The sequence below is a fragment of the Podarcis melisellensis genome, assembly GCF_964234715.1.
Source record: "Podarcis melisellensis genome assembly, chromosome: 17".
NCBI classification, from domain to species: Eukaryota; Metazoa; Chordata; class Lepidosauria; order Squamata; family Lacertidae; genus Podarcis; species Podarcis melisellensis.
Genome location: NC_138534.1, coordinates 18,642,089 through 18,658,426, shown reverse-complemented (window position 1 = coordinate 18,658,426; position 16,338 = coordinate 18,642,089). Strand labels below are relative to the sequence as shown.

Genomic DNA, 16,338 nt, shown 5'->3' with positions numbered 1-16,338 from the left:
AAACATAGTTTTAAAAGAATAGAGTAGGCATTGGAGACAGCTGATCTATGAATGTGCAAGTGTTATCCTTTGAGAGGAAGGGAAGGATGGTATTTTGGCAGCTGCATCTGCATGCTCCTACATTTAGGAATCAGTGGGCCTACTGCCTTTCTTTGTACTTGCAGGAATTACAAGGCAAGGGCTAGTTAAGGTTCTAGGTAAAGGGACCCCTGACCATTAGGTCCAGTCGCGGACAACTCGGGTTGCAGCACTCTTCTCACTTTATTGTCCAAGGGAGCCGGCGTACAGCTTCCGGGTCATGTGGCCAGCATGACTAAGTCGCTTCTGGCGAACCAAAGCAGCGCACGGAAACGCCGTTTACCTTCCCGCCGGAGCGGTACCTATTTATCTACTTGCACTTCGTGCTTTTGAACTGCTAAGTTGGCAGGAGCTGGGCCCGAGCAACAGGAGCTCACCCCGTCGCGGGGATTTGAACCAGCAACCTTCTGATCGGCAAGCCCAAGAGGCTCAGTGGTTTAACCCACAGCGCCACCTGCGTCCCTCAGTTAAGGTTCCAGCTTTCTGGAATTTCTTTATATGCTGTTTTAGGTATTTGACACAAAGCAGGTCCACAGTCCAGGAAACTGCGGCTGTCGCCATCTTGTGCTGCTCTCTGTAAAGCAAACCATGGGTGCCCTAATTGTTTTGAAACAGTGGTGGTGGAGGGGCAGGGCCCTGATTCAAAATGCAGAACAAAAGTGACCATTCTGTCATTGAGTGAAAAATAATTCTTTTTGCCTCTGCAGAAGAGTGGGTACTGGAATTTCTCTCAGCCGAGCTTTGAATACCAGTCTGTGTTATCCAATGCCTGTTCTCTTCTGGTATGCTCATATGGATGGGGCAAATGGAAATAATGTTTTTCTGCACTTCAAGTTAGTGTGGCTGTGTGTTACTGTAATAACTATGAAATGACTAATGGGGTTGAACCACATTATTCTCGTGACGTTTTGTGAAACAGTCAGCTGAGAAAACAACCACCACCAAAACAAAACTCACAATGACATAAAAAGCAAAGGGTGTTTTCCAAGAGAATCTCTTTATTTGCTCACGATAATAATAGAAAGCCCTGTTATATGAGGGAATTTCTGAAAAATGGTAAAAGCATCTGGAAGATTTAGCGGGGGGGGGTGACCTCAACAACCCCCTCCCCACCCCTCAAAAAAAACTCAAGAACTTATGTGTCCAGATTTTCACTTTTTGAAATATAGCAACCCTACATTAGGGGGGAAATTGGGAAAGGGGATTTGGATCTCGTGTCAAGGCCTATCTCTGAAAACTTCAACAGTAGGCAGGAGATGTTTGCAGTCAAGCTTCAATTTTTTCCTCAGAAACAAATATTTGAGCTTCTGTATTTAGCACAGAGGCAACCTTTTTTAATCTTTTGTGTATGTGTTTTGTGCTGGCACTTGTTGCTTAGTATGTTTGAAGAGGATGGCTTAGACTGCTGGATCTTGGGGTGAAGAAGTCTTGAGATTATTCAATGTTTCCGATTTGGAATGAAGAATAAAGGGCAGGCAGAAGGTATATTTTGAGTGAGCAATAGATCAATGACCATTTTCAAACAGCTAGTTAGTAACTCCCTGGAATCTTGCTCGGATGCCTGATTATCGTCTTCCAAAGCAATTAGAGTGGTATCTTGGGTTAAGAATTTAATTCGTTCTGGAGGTCCGTTCTTAACCTGAAACTGTTCTTAACCAGAGGTAACACTTTAGCTAATGGGGCCTCCTGCTGCCACTGTGTGATTTCTGTTATCATCTTGAAGCAAAGTTCTTAACCCGAGGTACTATTTCTGGGTTATCGGAATCTGTAACCTGAAGCGTCTGTAACCCGAGGTACCACTGTACTCCATTCCGAACTTAAAATGGAAAGCATAATGCTGGTGGTCAACAAAAAAAGGTTTAAAGACTCAAGGCAAATCTTTAAAAATGTTGTATAAACACCGACAACTGGGAAACACTGGTCTGTGAGTGCTCCAGTTGGAGAACAGCCTTTATTAAAGGTGTCATGGGCTTTGAAGACGCTCAAATTGAGGACAAAAAGGGAGAAATGAGCTAAGAGGAAGGCATGCTTGGCAAACCCTCACCATGATCAACTCCTGCCCGGAAACCAATGTCCCCACTGTAGAAGGACGTGTGGCTCCAGAATTGGCCTCCACAGTCACTTACGGACTCACTGTTAAAACTGTGTTCATGGAAGACAAACTTACTCGGTTACGAGTAATTGCCGAAGAAGAAGGAATCTTTCAAAGAATGCTGGACCACTCAAACCTTCCTCTGATCCAGCAAGGGCCTTATGTTCTTGGGCAAGCAGCCATATTTCATAGTGCTTAACAAAGATGAATTATACCTAAGAGATCTTGACCCATGCATGCCTTTAAAAAGTGACTGAAAGCAGCCAACCCGCTGTTCGAGTGCAGAGCTTGCTTCACTCGTTAATTCTTCCACAATGTTGTTTTTAAGATTTCCTTTGCAGTATACAAAAGGTAAATATCCCTGCTTTCTAAATCTACAGGATGCCTTAAATAACCCTTTCTTCGGCTTATTACCCCTATGAAAGCTTATTGGCTTTAGAGGCAATTGTCTTAGAATGGTATGAAATGCCTTTGGAGCCCAGGCAGTTTCCTTCCTGTTCAGGTTTAAAGGATTTTCCCACTGGAATCATATATATGGTTGTGTTTTCCCTTCTTATGGGAAGTTGGTTTTCATTAGAAAATATATTGTAATGCAAACAAGCTGAGGAGGTTGTGACCATCTCATAAATTTATGAGCGGGGACTATGGATTACTGAGTGCTTTGAATTTTTAAAGCTCCCACATAGAGAAAAATGAAACCATTATTAAAAACACCAGGGGTGTGTGTATGTTTTAAAAAATAGTTTGGGCACTTCCCCCTCCAACTGGGTTTGTATGAGGCAGAAGGGAAGTCTGTGTGGTGTTGAGTCAGTATGTTTGCCAGTTTTCTAAGTTTCCCACAGCGATTTGAGGTTTAGATGTCCCTCTCTCCAAATCTTGGGGAAAAGGCATTGATGTTCTGGGGGACAGAGAGCTAGCCAGACTCTACAGAGTAATGCATGGCTTAGACTGGTAACACAGGCATATACCCCAAAGGACACTGTATGTAGGGCTTTATTTTTCAGGGGGAACTCACAGGTACTCAGTTTTGACTCCTCAGGTGGGTTCTGGCAAGCGGCTTTTTCCCCCTGGGGGTATTCAGAGGTATGCAGTACCGGCACCTTTCCCCCCAAATTTTAAACGTGTGACACTTACTGAAGCAAATTCATGGCACCATTTTTTTCCCTCTAGGAAAAAACCCCATTAACCGTATGAATATTTGCTCTTCAGAAGTATGGCTGAAGTCAGTGGCCAAAGGAAGCACAGGTAAATCCGTCTGATGCTGAGATTTTGCTTTCTCGCTTGTTTTATTTACTTCGTTTAATTAAAATTATATATCGCTTTCTTGTAAAACATACAGTGTTAAAAATAATGTAAAAGCAATACAGAAGAAATGTTAAAATTATTGGCTACGGAATAAAATTTCAAACAACTGCAAACGTAAGCATGAAAAGGTCTTCAAGATATGCAGGGAAGTCAAAGGTGAAAATGATGGTTAGATTTCTGCTGAAAGAGGGTTCCACAGCATAGGACTGACAGCACTATAGGCTATGCCTGATATTTCTGGCTGAGATCAGTCAGGCCTCAGTAACAGGGAACAGCTTCTGGAGAATCTCAGTGATCAGGTTGGGATACAAGGGCTCAGTGATCCTTAAGTTATTCTGGACCCAAGTTGTTTGGGTCTCTGTATATCAACACAAGCAGACCCTCCAAGTGTCCCTATTTTCCAGGGACAGCCCTGGATTTACAGAAGCCGTCCCAGTTTCTGATTTGATCCCGGAATGTCCTACTTTTCCTTAGGACATCCCTATTTTCATTTCTTAAACGAGCAATGCAAAGAAATAGAGGAAAGCAATAGAATGGGAAGAACCAGAGATCTCTTCAAGAAAATTGGAGATGAAAGGAACATTTCGTACAAAGATTTCCATAATAAAGGACAAAAGTGGAAAGGACCTAACAGAAGCAGAAGACATCAAGAAGAGGTGGCAAGAATACACAGAGGAATTATACCAGAAAGAAATGGATGTCCCATATACCCCGGATAGTGTGGTTGCTGACCTTGAGCCAGACATCCTGGAGAGTGAAGTCAAATGGGCCTTAGAAAGCACTGCAAATAACAAGGCCAGTGGAAGTGATGGTATTCCAGCTGAACTATTTAAAATTTTAAAAGATGATGCTGTTAAGGTGCTACACTCAATATGCCAGCAAGTTTAGAAAACTCAGCAGTGGCCAGAAGATTGGAGTAGATCAGTCTACATCCCAATCCCAAAGAAGGGCAGTGCCAAAGAATGCTCCAACTACCGCACAATTGCACTCATTTCACACGCTAGCAAGGTTATGCTTAAAATTCTACAAGGAAGGCTCAAGCAATATGTGGACCGAGAACTCCCAGAAGTGCAAGCTGGATTTAGAAGAGGCAGAGGAACCAGAGACCAAATTGCAAACATGCGCTGGATTATGGAGAAAGCTAGAGAGTTCCAGAAAGACATCTACTTCTGCTTCATTGACTATGCAAAAGCCTTTGACTGTGTCGACCACGGCAAACTATGGCAAGTTCTTAAAGAAATGGGAGTGCCAGATCACCTCATCTGTCTCCTGAGAAATCTCTATGTGGGACAAGAAGCTACAGTTAGAACTGGATATGGAACAACTGATTGGTTCAAAACTGGGAAAGGAGTACGACAAGGCTGTATTTTGTCTCCCTGCTTATTTAACTTATATGCAGAATTCATCATGCGAAAGGCTGGGCTGGATGAATCCCTAGCCGGAATTAAGATTGCCGGAAGAAATATCAACAACCTCAGATATGCAGATGACACAACCTTGATGGCAGAAAGTGAGGAGGAATTAAAGAACCTTTTAATGAGGGTGAAAGAGGAGAGCGCAAAATATGGTCTCAAGCTCAACATCAAAAAAACGAAGATCATGGCCACTGGTCCCATCACCTCCTGGCAAACAGAAGGGGAAGAAATGGAGGTAGTGAGAGATTTTACTTTCTTGGGCTCAATGATCACTGCAGATGGTGACAGCAGCCACGAAATTAAAAGACGCCTGCTTCTTGGGAGGAGGTCAATGACGGGTCTAGACAGCATCTTGAGAAGTAGAGACATCACCTTGCCAACAAAGGTTCGTATAATTAAAGCTATGGTTTTCCCGAATAATTGATGCCTTTGAATTATGGTGCTGGAGGAGACTCTTGAGAGTCCCATGGACTGCAAGAAGATCAAACCTCTCCATACCGAAGGAAATCAACCCTGAGTGCTCACTGGAAGGACAGATTGTGAAGCTGAGGCTCCAGTACTTTGGCCACCTCATGAGAAGAGAAGACTCCCTAGAGAAGACCCTGATGTTGGGAAAGATGGAGGGCACAAGGAGAAGGGGGCGACAGAGGACGAGATGGTTGGATAGTGTTTTCGAGGCTACCAGCATGAGTTTGACCAAACTGCGGGAGGCAGTAGAGGACAGAGGTGCCTGGCGTTCTCTGGTCCATGGGGTCACGAAGAGTCGGACACGACTAAACGACTAAACAACAACATTTTCATCAGAGAAATGTGGGGGGGGTACGGAGTTATGTGACCCCCAAGCCAAGGAGATAAGGAACTATACTGTCTTTAGAAGACATTTGAAGGCAGCCCTGTACAGTCATACCTCGGGTTACAGCTGCTTCAGGTTACGTTTTTTTCGGGTTACGCACCCACTTTTTTTCGGCAGTCACACATGCGCAGAAGCGCCAAATCACAACCTGCACATGCACAGACGCACCTCTGCGGGTTGCAAACGTGCATCCCGCACGGATCACGTTCGCAATCCAAGTGTCCACTGTATAGGGAAGTTCTTTAATGTTTAATGTTTGATGTTTTTTATTATTATTATTATTATTATTATTATTATTATTATTATTATTATTATTATTTGAAAGCTGCCAAGAATGACTGGGGTAACCCAGTCAGATGGGTGGGGTATAAATTATAAAATCATTAGTGTTGTTATTATGATGGAAGAGGACATCCCTATTTTCATGGGAGAAATGTGGGAGCGTATATGCGCAAGGACTTTGAGCGTGATCGATCTTGGTGGATTTCTGATGGCTCCTGGGAATTTCCTAGTTGGCATGTGATAAACAGGTACAACAAGAGATGTTGTTTTACTGAGGAACAGCAAGGTGTGTAGGGCCATTAAAATGATTGCTCCCAAGGGTCCTGTCTGGTTCTATGAGGATGGCCTTGTTCTCTGGTATTCTGAGGAGCTGTGGTTGATGAAGCATGCTGGAGGATGTCTGCAGGACAAGTGTTGGAAATCTTGATCCAAAAGCTGATCAAGCGTGTTAAGGATACATAATCATGCATCCGACATGGTAGTAAAGACAGCAAATCAGTCTTCGTTTTGCATTGAAGAATTTGAACTGAGGAACACAAAAATTAAACATTTATTTGCTTATTTGTTTCATAAAATTTGTACACAACTTGATAGTAAAAGAACAAACATACCCTCAAAGTGTTTTTTAAAAAAGGTAAAACAATAAAATCACGAGAAATTTTCAACCATGCTTAAAACCATATAAAAGTTAAAATACTAAAAGATTAAAATTCACTTTCTAAGCATCTAGGATGCTTATAATGCCTGTTTGCTTGGTCTCCTTGGCTTCATTTTCACCAAACCACTTCTCTGGAGAGAGAAATAAGCCTGTTGTCTTTTGGAGTCCACGAATAAGACACGAACTGATTTTTTAATTCACTTCTTGGTGATGTTTCTTTATCTTGGCATTTTGAATACCAATACACTGATAACCGCTCGTAATTAAAACACTGGTTGAAAAGCTCTTTTGATCCACACTCCCATTTTGGCTTTGAATCGAGATGGATTAGCTCCATTAATTCCAAGAAACTGCTTTGATGATTGCTTCAATACATCTTTGACCACAAACATCAGCCTCAGCTGTTGGAAGTGTAGGAGCACTGGGTTCACTTCTTCAGTAGTGAAACAGTGAAAAATAAGCACGATAGCTTGCATCCCTCATAAACTAATAGTAGCATAATCCTGTTCTGTACCACACTGTCTCTGAGCTGCAGCCTTTCATTATAATATTGCTTAAATTCTGAGTCAGCAAGAGCTAACTCCTTTAGCTTTTGTTTGTTTTACTGGCTCTGTTCCTGTCCCTTTAATGGCAGCCTGTCATCCAGAAACTTAGCAAAATGAAGGTTTTCCAAGCCTGCAGGCAGGTAGTGGGGAAAACTTCACTGACTTAATTTCTACATCCCAGGCTTCTGTTTAAGACCATGTCTTGCTTGCTACCATTTCCAGAACCAGATTCTATCACACCCTCCCTATTTCCCTATTTTCTAGGGATAGTCCTGGATTTACAGAGAAGTCGTCCCGGTTTCTGATTTGATCCTGGAATGTCCCGCTTTTCCTTAGGATGTGCCTCTTTTCATCAGAGAAATGTTGGAGGGTATGGAGCTATGCGACCCCTGAGCCAAAGAAATAAGTAACTATACAGCCTTTAGAAAACATCTGAAGGCAGCCCTGTATACGGAAGTTTTTAAAATGTTTAATGGTTTGGTATGTGTTTATATATGTGGGAAGCAGGGGCAACCCAGTCAAATGGGTGAGGTATAGATAAAATAAATAATAATGACAATAATTTATTATTGACCAGGACTTCTCTATTTTCATGGGAGAAGTGTTGTGGGTCTGTTCTATGCCTTGACATCCTGGAAAGCTATGGAGACCTTAGTGACTTGCTCATTTTTACAGGCCTGAGTTGACCCAACCTTAGTTAGAATAACATTTACCAGGCTTGCAACCCATACCAGACTTCATGTCAAAATAATCCATACTCCCCACAACTGTTCCATTTTAAGTGGCACATCTTGGAATTGCAGAAGCCCATCCTGGATTCTGTTTGCATCCAAGCATGTCCCTGTTTTGGGGATGACAATGTTGGAGGGTATGCACAATGCAGGGATAAGCAAATGCGGTACCCTCCAGATCATGGGTAGGCAAACTAAGGCCTGGGGGCCGGATCTGGCCCAATCGCCTTCTCAGTCTGGCCCACAGATGGTCCAGGAATCAGCATATTTTTACATGAGTAGAACGTGCCCTTTTATTTAAAATGCACCTCTGGGTTATTTGTGGGGCATAGGAATGCGTTCATTTTCCTCCCCAAAATATAGTCCAGCCCCCCACAAGCTCTGAGGGACAGTGGACCGGCCCCCTGCTGAAAAAGTTTGCTGACCCCTGCTCCAGATGATACAGTATTTGACTCAAAATCCTATCAGCCCCAGATAGCAATGCCAATGGTGACGGAAGATGTGAGGTGTAATCCAACACAGTGTGGAGGACACCATGCTAGGCTGCCCCTTGTGTAGCGAATTGGCCCTCCTGGAAGCAGCCAGAACTGGCTCTCTGGCCCCGTGCTTTTAGTTGTGGTTCTGCATTATAACCCCTTCTCACAGCTATTTCCCTCTGAGCAAATCAGGAAGAATGTTCAGTAAACAGATTATCTGTAAGCCACCCATAATTATTTGATGATGCAAGGCCATAGAACGCTGGTGACAAGGGATTATTATCTGAGGTGTTGATCACCCACCTTGGACCACTTGCTATCACTTCACAACCCTTGTGACAATAAACAGCGGTGCAGAGGAGCAGGAATGGAGGTAAGGGCAGCCTTGGGACTTGTTTATTTCCACCACAGAAGCAATGATGCCATTTACAGGAGTGTTATTCCCCCATTTCACCCCGCTCTGGAGGGTTGGGAGGGGAAGTTCTCTTGCACACATCGGGTCCTCGCTTAAAGAGGGCACATGTTGCGGTGAGACCTGGCAACCTAACCCTGTGTTGTGGGTGGGTACGTTTGGATAGCCACAACACCCGATTGGTAGGTTCCTTGATGCAGGGTTCAATCAGGCCAATGGGACGCAGGCTAAACAGATCAAGGGACCTATATATACCTATGCATGTGACCCAGAGCTTCCTCTTTCGGTGCGTGAATCGGAACACCCGCCCACCTCTCCCTACTTTTAGGGCTTTGCGCTTGACCTTGCTATGCCGTCATCTGTCATTGGGACAGGGGCACGGCAGGAATTTTCCCCACTTGGCTGACTGGCTGTTGCCATTTGGGTTTCGCCTGCTGTGTAGCAAATCGTCACAACTTGTAAGGTTGCAGATAGGCTCTGGTTCAGGTGATAGGGATGGGAGAACGTTCTCGCCATCCCTATGTGTCCAAATCTCAGGGTCGTGGGTTGGAGAGCTCCATGGAGAGGGTTGGACTAGATGACCCCACAGATTGGAGTAGCCAGGATTTATGTTGGGGGGGGGGGCAGGGTGCCCATCTGCCAACCCGTCACCACCCTCTGTCTGGCTCTGTCCAGCAGATTCAGAATGAAATGTCTCAGCAACAGTTGTGCTAAATTACTGTATTTGGACCCTCCAGCGCTCAGAAAAAATCTGTCGAAACTTTCAGTCCTTTGAAAAATAATTGAAAAATTAGCATTTCCTGCAGTGTTTTTTTTCCTCTTTAAAATTATACGCCTTCTTTCAGGAGTGCCAGTTGGCCCCCACAACCATGGGAGCCCAGGGACCTGCAGCGTGCATGGCCCTGGCGCCGAAAGTTGTGGGTGGCCCTTCATGGGGAATTTTGTGGGTGCTTGGAAACCCAGGGAGCTGGAACCTAGGCATTTTTTCATCTCAGATTATTATTATTTTGTAAATCTAAACTAAAACAAGTTTCCTTGCATTTGTTGAAAACCTTACCAGGGCTTCCTCCTCTTTTTTCCCCCTCCAGTGCAGTTTTCCTGTGTCCATTTATATTTTTGAGTAGTGCTTTCTTCCTGGGGGTTACGCATACCCCTAAACATTTTGCGAATCTAAGTTTGGCCTCATTGTCAGGGCCGGATTGAGGTTTGATGAGGCCCTCAGCTACTGAAGGTAATGGGGCCCTTTATATGTCCAGCTGTGCTTTGTCAACAACAAATTGTCGCTGTTTTTTTGTGCTGAATATATGCTATATGGTAATTTATGGACCTAATAGGTATCTAAAGCCTTTTGCACATAACAAAATATGTATTTTGTCAAAGTTGAACTGAAATACAATTAAGAAGTGATATTTTAGAGAGCAGGCTAGCAGGCAGGGCCTGCTACTTACATCAGGCATAGGCAAACTCCGGCCCTCCAGATGTTTGGGGCTAGCATTCCCATCATCCCTAGCTAACAGGGCCAGTGGTCAGGGTTGATGGGAATTGTAGTCCCGAACACCTGGAGGACCGGAGTTTGCCTGTGCCTGACTTACACCATATTGTTGCTGTAAGGTAAAGGTAAAGGTACCCCTGCCCGTACGGGCCAGTCGTGACCGACTCTAGGGTTGCACGCTCATCTCGCTCAAGAGGCCGGGAGCCGGCACCGTCCGAAGACACTTTCGGGTCACGTGGCCAGCGTGACGAAGCTGCAACTGGTGAGCATGCACCAGTGCCGCACACGGAAACGCCGTTTACCTTCCCACTGGAGCGGTACCTATTAATCTACTTGCACTTTGATGTGCTTTCGAACTGCTAGGTGGGCAGGATCAGGGACCGAACGATGGGAGCTCACCCCGCCGCAGGGATTCGAACCGCCGACCTTACGATCAGCAAGTCCTAGGCACTGAGGTTTTACCCACAGCGCCACCCGCGTCCCAATTGTTGCTGTATGTAGGTTTTATTTTATTTTATTTTTTATCTTATATTTTGGAAATGTACATCCCGTTGTTTTTTTCCTTTATTTTTTGCCCCCCCCCCAGAGTGGGGCCCTGAGCTATAGCTTCTTTAGCTTATGCGTAAATCCGGCACTGCGAGGCAATATTTCAATATGAGTAGGATAATGAGAGTACCTTTAAAAAATTTTTTTTGGGGGGAGCACTGCTTTTGAATACTGTATTTTTATTTATTCACCTGATTTAGGGAGGGGGTGCGCAGCTGCTACGCCCATCATGCCCCCCCCCCCCGCTTTCCAATCCCACACTTCTAGAGAGCTCTAAGGCACCCCAGGCTTTCCGTTTAGGGACGGGACTTTAGCCACGCTCCCCGGGCCGCCCCCGGCGCTTGCAAGGCTCGGGCTGCAGCGCCCGGCCGCGTCCGCCAGGGGTTGCGCCTCGGCCCTTTCCCTGCTCAGCCGTCAGGGCCACCCGAGTCCCGGGCGAGGGTGGACGTCGGCGCGGCAGCAAGCGGCTCTTCTCCGGCTCCTCCGCCCAAGGCACGGCGATCGTGCCCCCTGGCCCCGTGCAATAGATCCCTCCCCTCCTCCCGCCTTCCCAGGGCCAGATCCCCCTCTTTTGGAACCGACTCGGCGTGCGCTTTTTCTTTTTTGTGTTTCCACCCGTCCGCAAAGCCTTGGATTTGCGGGTGCGCAAAGAAAGAAGGGAGCGCCAGGAGAAACCATCGCAGGCAGCCGCCAGCGGGCTTACAAGGTAAACCCCCGAGGAGACGTGGATCGCTTTATTTTTGCGGGGGGGGGTGGGCTGCCCAACCCAACCCTTCCTCCTCCGCTTTCCACTTGGGATCGCTTAAGATCCTTGCACGGGAATGGAAGAAGAGAGATTGGGGGGGGGGGGGGTAGGGGGTGGACGTGCGTGGAGGAGAAAGCTGCGCATCTTGAATTGTGCAACAATGTGTGCGTGCGCGCAAACTTGGCGCGTCTCCCCCCCGTTCCTCCGTTTGCAGCCAAATTGCAAGCCAGATCCCAACTCGTTCCCCCCGGGAAGCAAGTCCCACGGCTGCTCGGTGCTGTGTGTTTATTTACTCCCGAGTAAGCGTTGGATGGAGGGGTAAGATGGGTCGTGGGGCAGGAGCGGCCGGTGTGCCCGCCCCCATCCTCTCTCTGCATGTTTTTCACTCGGAGGTGACTTTGGAACTTTACTCGCGAGGAGAGCGTGCAGCAATGCGCCCCTCCAGTGGTGCAATTTCAATGATCCAAGGGCTGGGCATTCCCGACCTCTTCTCCCCCCCCCCCGCCAAAGAGCTCGTGCCTTCTGTTCCCTCCCCCCCCCCCTTCTCGGAGCGATTGCACGGTGGTTTGAATTAAGACCCTGTAGCAACAGCGAGCACAAAAAATGAAGTTCTTTCTTGCCTCGTTGCAGTCATGCGCTCGCCTCTTGCCCTTTTGGCTCCGCTGCCTTTGGCTGGAAGGAGGTTCGAGAAAATAAGTGCGCGTGGAAGAAAAAATTGCGACTTGAAGCAGATCGATATATGTGTGTGTTAAGGGGGGGGGGATCCAGCCCTTGGTGATATTTGGGGAAAAGGGGAAATAGCAACGCCTGTTGTGACTTTTATTGTGCAATCCCATTCAACTGGTTGTTGCTTGGACTTTTTGCTTTACTTTTTTTGCGGCGGGGTGGTGGTGGGGGGGAGAGAATCACAACCCACATGCAGTTTAGTGACACAACCACATTCCACGAGTTGCAGTTAAGATTCCTTTCTCCTCCGCTGGGGAAGCGGGAGATTTGTTGTCAGGGAGCTGTTCTGGGTCTTCTGTCAAACATCTGGATTTTCAGCCTCTCCCTTTATTGCATTGGGGGTGGGGGAGAGAAAAGTTTCCTTCGCTCTTCCTTCTCTGGTTTTTCTTTTTTTAAACATTTTGAACAGCAGGCATACAGAGGATGCAACAGCCCCCCTTTTTTATTTTCTTCCTGCACCCCATTCAAAGATTCCTAGCATTCTCTTAAAACACACACACACACATACCCCAGTCACCCACAGAAACAAAAGGCTTTTGTTTATCCTATTGTTTAAGGATCCTTTTTGGAAGCAACCGTGTGTGTTTTTTTAAAAATGGAAACCCCGAGGATGGTTGGTTTTGAAAAGCTGAAGTATGCATTGAACCACATTCTGTAAGGAAGGGGAAGAAAGCAAACATAAGGATTTGTGCAGAGCCGAAATCCCAAGTGGCCAAGTGTGCTGTCTGTTTATTCCCTGCTTAAGGGATTTGCCTGGTGCTTTTAAGGGAGCTCTGATTTTGCTGCCTCGAGGGGACTGGTTATTCCAGGTTTGCTGCCTCAAAGTAGGTTGGATTTGTATTTATGGAGGGAGGGGAAAGCCGGAAACGTGAGTGTCCCGCAAGGGTGTCTCTGTTATCTGACAAAAGGGCCGGGGAAGAAGGCCTTTTCGCAACAGCCCATCGCCTCTGCGCAGCCACAAGGCGGGAATCTCAAAATGGAAGCCCCCTCCCTTCGTTTCCGGGTGCGAGAGGGGGGGGGGGAAGGCCCAGAGCTGAAGCCCAGGGATTGGTGACCTGTTTGTCACCTCTCAGGCAAAGCTCATTACAAATGGAAGTGACACACGGTTATTATGTAAACTGGAGGCTGCAAGCACCACGGCTGAGTCGATCCCAGGCGCCCGTTTGCATGTCAGAAAAGCAGTCCAGGAGGCCGGTTCAGCTCGACGGGTTTCCGACTAAAGCCTGGCAAATGTGGAAGGTGAGTTGCCTTGTTGTTGTTGTTCTTGCTGGGCAGGTCATGGGGCAGGCCACATCCTTGTTTTTTCCAGCGAGGGCGAAACAAATAGGGCACCTGGGGACCTCTCTGTAATCATGGGTGTCCGGTGACATTTGCTTTTAATTGCGAAAATGTGGAATTGAAAAACGAGTGGTCATTACAGGCCTTTGACTAGCCTACGCAGGAGTCTGAATTTCTCCCAGAGCGGATGTGACAAGCTGTGTCGTAATGCTATATACACATTGCAGGCGTGCAGAGCTAATTAACCCATATTAGTTCTTTCGAAAACATCATTTGCTGAGTGTTGTTGTTGTTTGCTGCTGCGTAATCTCACTTCTCTCTGCGCCCCTCAAAACGAAAAACTGGGGCCGGGTGGAGATTTCAACCCCCTCCCAACCGCCGCATTCAGTATTCGTAACCAACAGTTGGGTTGGCACTGATCCTGGACGGTGTTAGAAATTAGCCAGGGGCGTTTTGCGACTGGTGTGGGTCCGATGGTGACCACCTGGGGAATCTCTGGTTGGTGATTTGCGAAAGCAAAAATGTCAGTTGGAGAAGGATCTGAACTATTTTCCTTGAAGCTTGACTTTATTTTATTCTGGATTGTTTTATTGGATGGTGTTGTAAACTGCTTTGAGATTTGTTCTTTAAAATATAAAGTGTTATTGAAATGAAAATAATAATCCACAGCAAAAAAAGGTGCCTAGGCGTTCCATTGTGGTGACTGTAACTTGGGTTTAAGGTGTCATTTGGTGATTAGGTTATATACAGTGGTGCCCCGCAAGACGAACGCCTCGCAAGACGGAAAACCCGCTAGACGAAAGGGTTTTCCGTTTTGGAGGCGCTTCGCAAAACGAATTTCCCTATGGGCTTGCTTCGCAAGACGAAAATGTCTTGCGAGTTCCTGCGGGTTTTTTCCCCCTTCCCCCCTTTTTCTAAGCAGCTAAGCCACTTATCAGCTGATCCGCTAAGCTGATAAGCCGCTAAACCGCTAATAGCGCTAATCCGCTAAGGTGTCAATGGGCTTGCTTCGCAAGACGAAAAAAATGCTATACGAAGAGCCTCACGGATTAATTTCGTCTTGCGAGGCACCACTGTATCTTGAGTTTCGAACACTGCTGAGCCAGTATCTTTGCATGAGTAGAGCCTTCTTCAGAAAGCAGTAATCAAACTGATCTTGCAGAGGAAGCCCAGTTACAGCTTTTTGGACAGGATCCATGCAGCCCTGACAGCCGAGTTGGACAGAGGAACCTCACACTTGCCTGCTCAGTTCATTATCAAGCCTTCCACCACCTTTGGTTGGTGGCCCAGCTGCACACCTCTCTGGGCAGGGACAGCCTGAGTACTGTTGTCTACGCTCTGGCAACCTCGAGGCTAGATTACTGCAATGCATTATATGTAGAAGACGAAACCTCAGGTAGTGCAGAATTCAGCAGCCAGGTTGCTTGCCGGAGCAAGACGGTTTGAGCATATTACACCGATCCTGGTCCCACTGCACTGGCTGCCAACTAGATTCTGGGCCCAATTCAAAGTGCTGGTTTTGACACTTAAAGCCTTAAACGGCTCAGGACTGCCGAGCCTCAAGGACTGCCTCTCTCCATATGAACCGACCCAGACCCTAATCTGAGGCCCTTCCTTGTGTGCCTCCTCCATGAGAGGTCTGGAAGGGTGGCAACACGAGAACAGGGCCTTTTCTGCATTGGCTCCCTGTTTGTGCAATTTTCTCTCCTGGGAAGTTTGGCTGGCACCTCTAGTTGCCGGGCAAAAGCGTTCCTCTTCAACCAAGCCTTGGGCCGATTAAATGTCTTGTGGGAGGGGAGTTTTTGCTTTTAGTCTTGTTTTTATTACCTATTTTGTGTTTTCCTTTTTTTTAACTTGTGCTTTTGTGTTCTGAACCTCCATGAGATCTATGGATGGAAGGTGGCCTGCAAATTTAATCAATGACAATAAAATAAAGCTGGAATGTGTGGGCCCAGAGTCCTTTCATTGCACCCACATTTGATGCAGCGTGTGTGCGTTGCCGGCAGATTCTCCTGCTTTCAGTTGTGCCCGTGGACCCTTGAGTTAGAAATTTGCTTCCCTGTTGACCCTAGCTGCATGTGGGAGTCTGTTTCTAAAACATGCCCTACTTAACTTCAGATGATACCTCCAAAACAAACCAGTTCATGGAAAAAGGATTTAGCTCAGCAGTAGAGTGGGTTCGATTCCTGGGCAGGGGTGAGTGCCAAATTGTAGCTTCAGAGGACAGGAACGGGAGATGTTGAGTCCAGCCCTTGGGGAGATGCCACACAGTCGCTAGGCTGTGGATGGGAAAGTTATGTGATCTCAGCATCCCTGACTATCCTTCAGGAAAAGCATTGGCCTATCCAATATTCTGGCGTGGTGTTTGCTGGGAGAACCCCAGGACGATGGCTCTGGTTAACTTCAGCATCCCATGCAGAGGTTGCCATTGGGGCATCACACGACTGTGTGTTCTCCATGGCAACCGTGTGGCTGTCTCCAATATCCATCAGTCCCACCCTTCGTGCAGGGGATATGATGGGTGGACTGCGGGCAGATGGGTGGCAATGCCTTCCCTTGTTGGTTATACGTACAAATTTAATAAATAATACAGTGGTACCTCTGGTTGCGAACGGGATCCGTTCCGGAGGCCCATTCGCAACATGAAAGGAACGCAACCCACAGCGGCGCGTCTGCGCACATGCGGGTTGCGATTTGCCGCTTC

The 16,338-nt window shown here is 46.7% G+C and overlaps 2 protein-coding genes across 4 annotated transcripts in view; one reads left to right on the top strand and one right to left on the bottom strand.

The window, feature by feature from the left end:
* PTGR1 (prostaglandin reductase 1) overlaps positions 1-16,338 on the bottom strand; it is a 213,155-nt gene that overhangs the window by 125,320 nt on the left and 71,497 nt on the right. The gene's annotated exons all lie outside the window — the stretch shown is intronic.
* MOB3B (MOB kinase activator 3B) overlaps positions 11,304-16,338 on the top strand; it is a 96,780-nt gene continuing 91,745 nt past the window's right edge. Inside the window, exon 1 of one of the 3 annotated variants that reach the window (XM_081894876.1) lies at positions 11,304-11,591. The gene's annotated coding sequence lies outside the window, so the exon portion shown is untranslated. Of the gene's footprint in view, positions 11,592-11,861; positions 11,949-13,137; positions 13,596-16,338 lie in introns of those variants that run through there. The other 2 variants (XM_081894878.1, XM_081894877.1) reach the window with 2 other exon arrangements.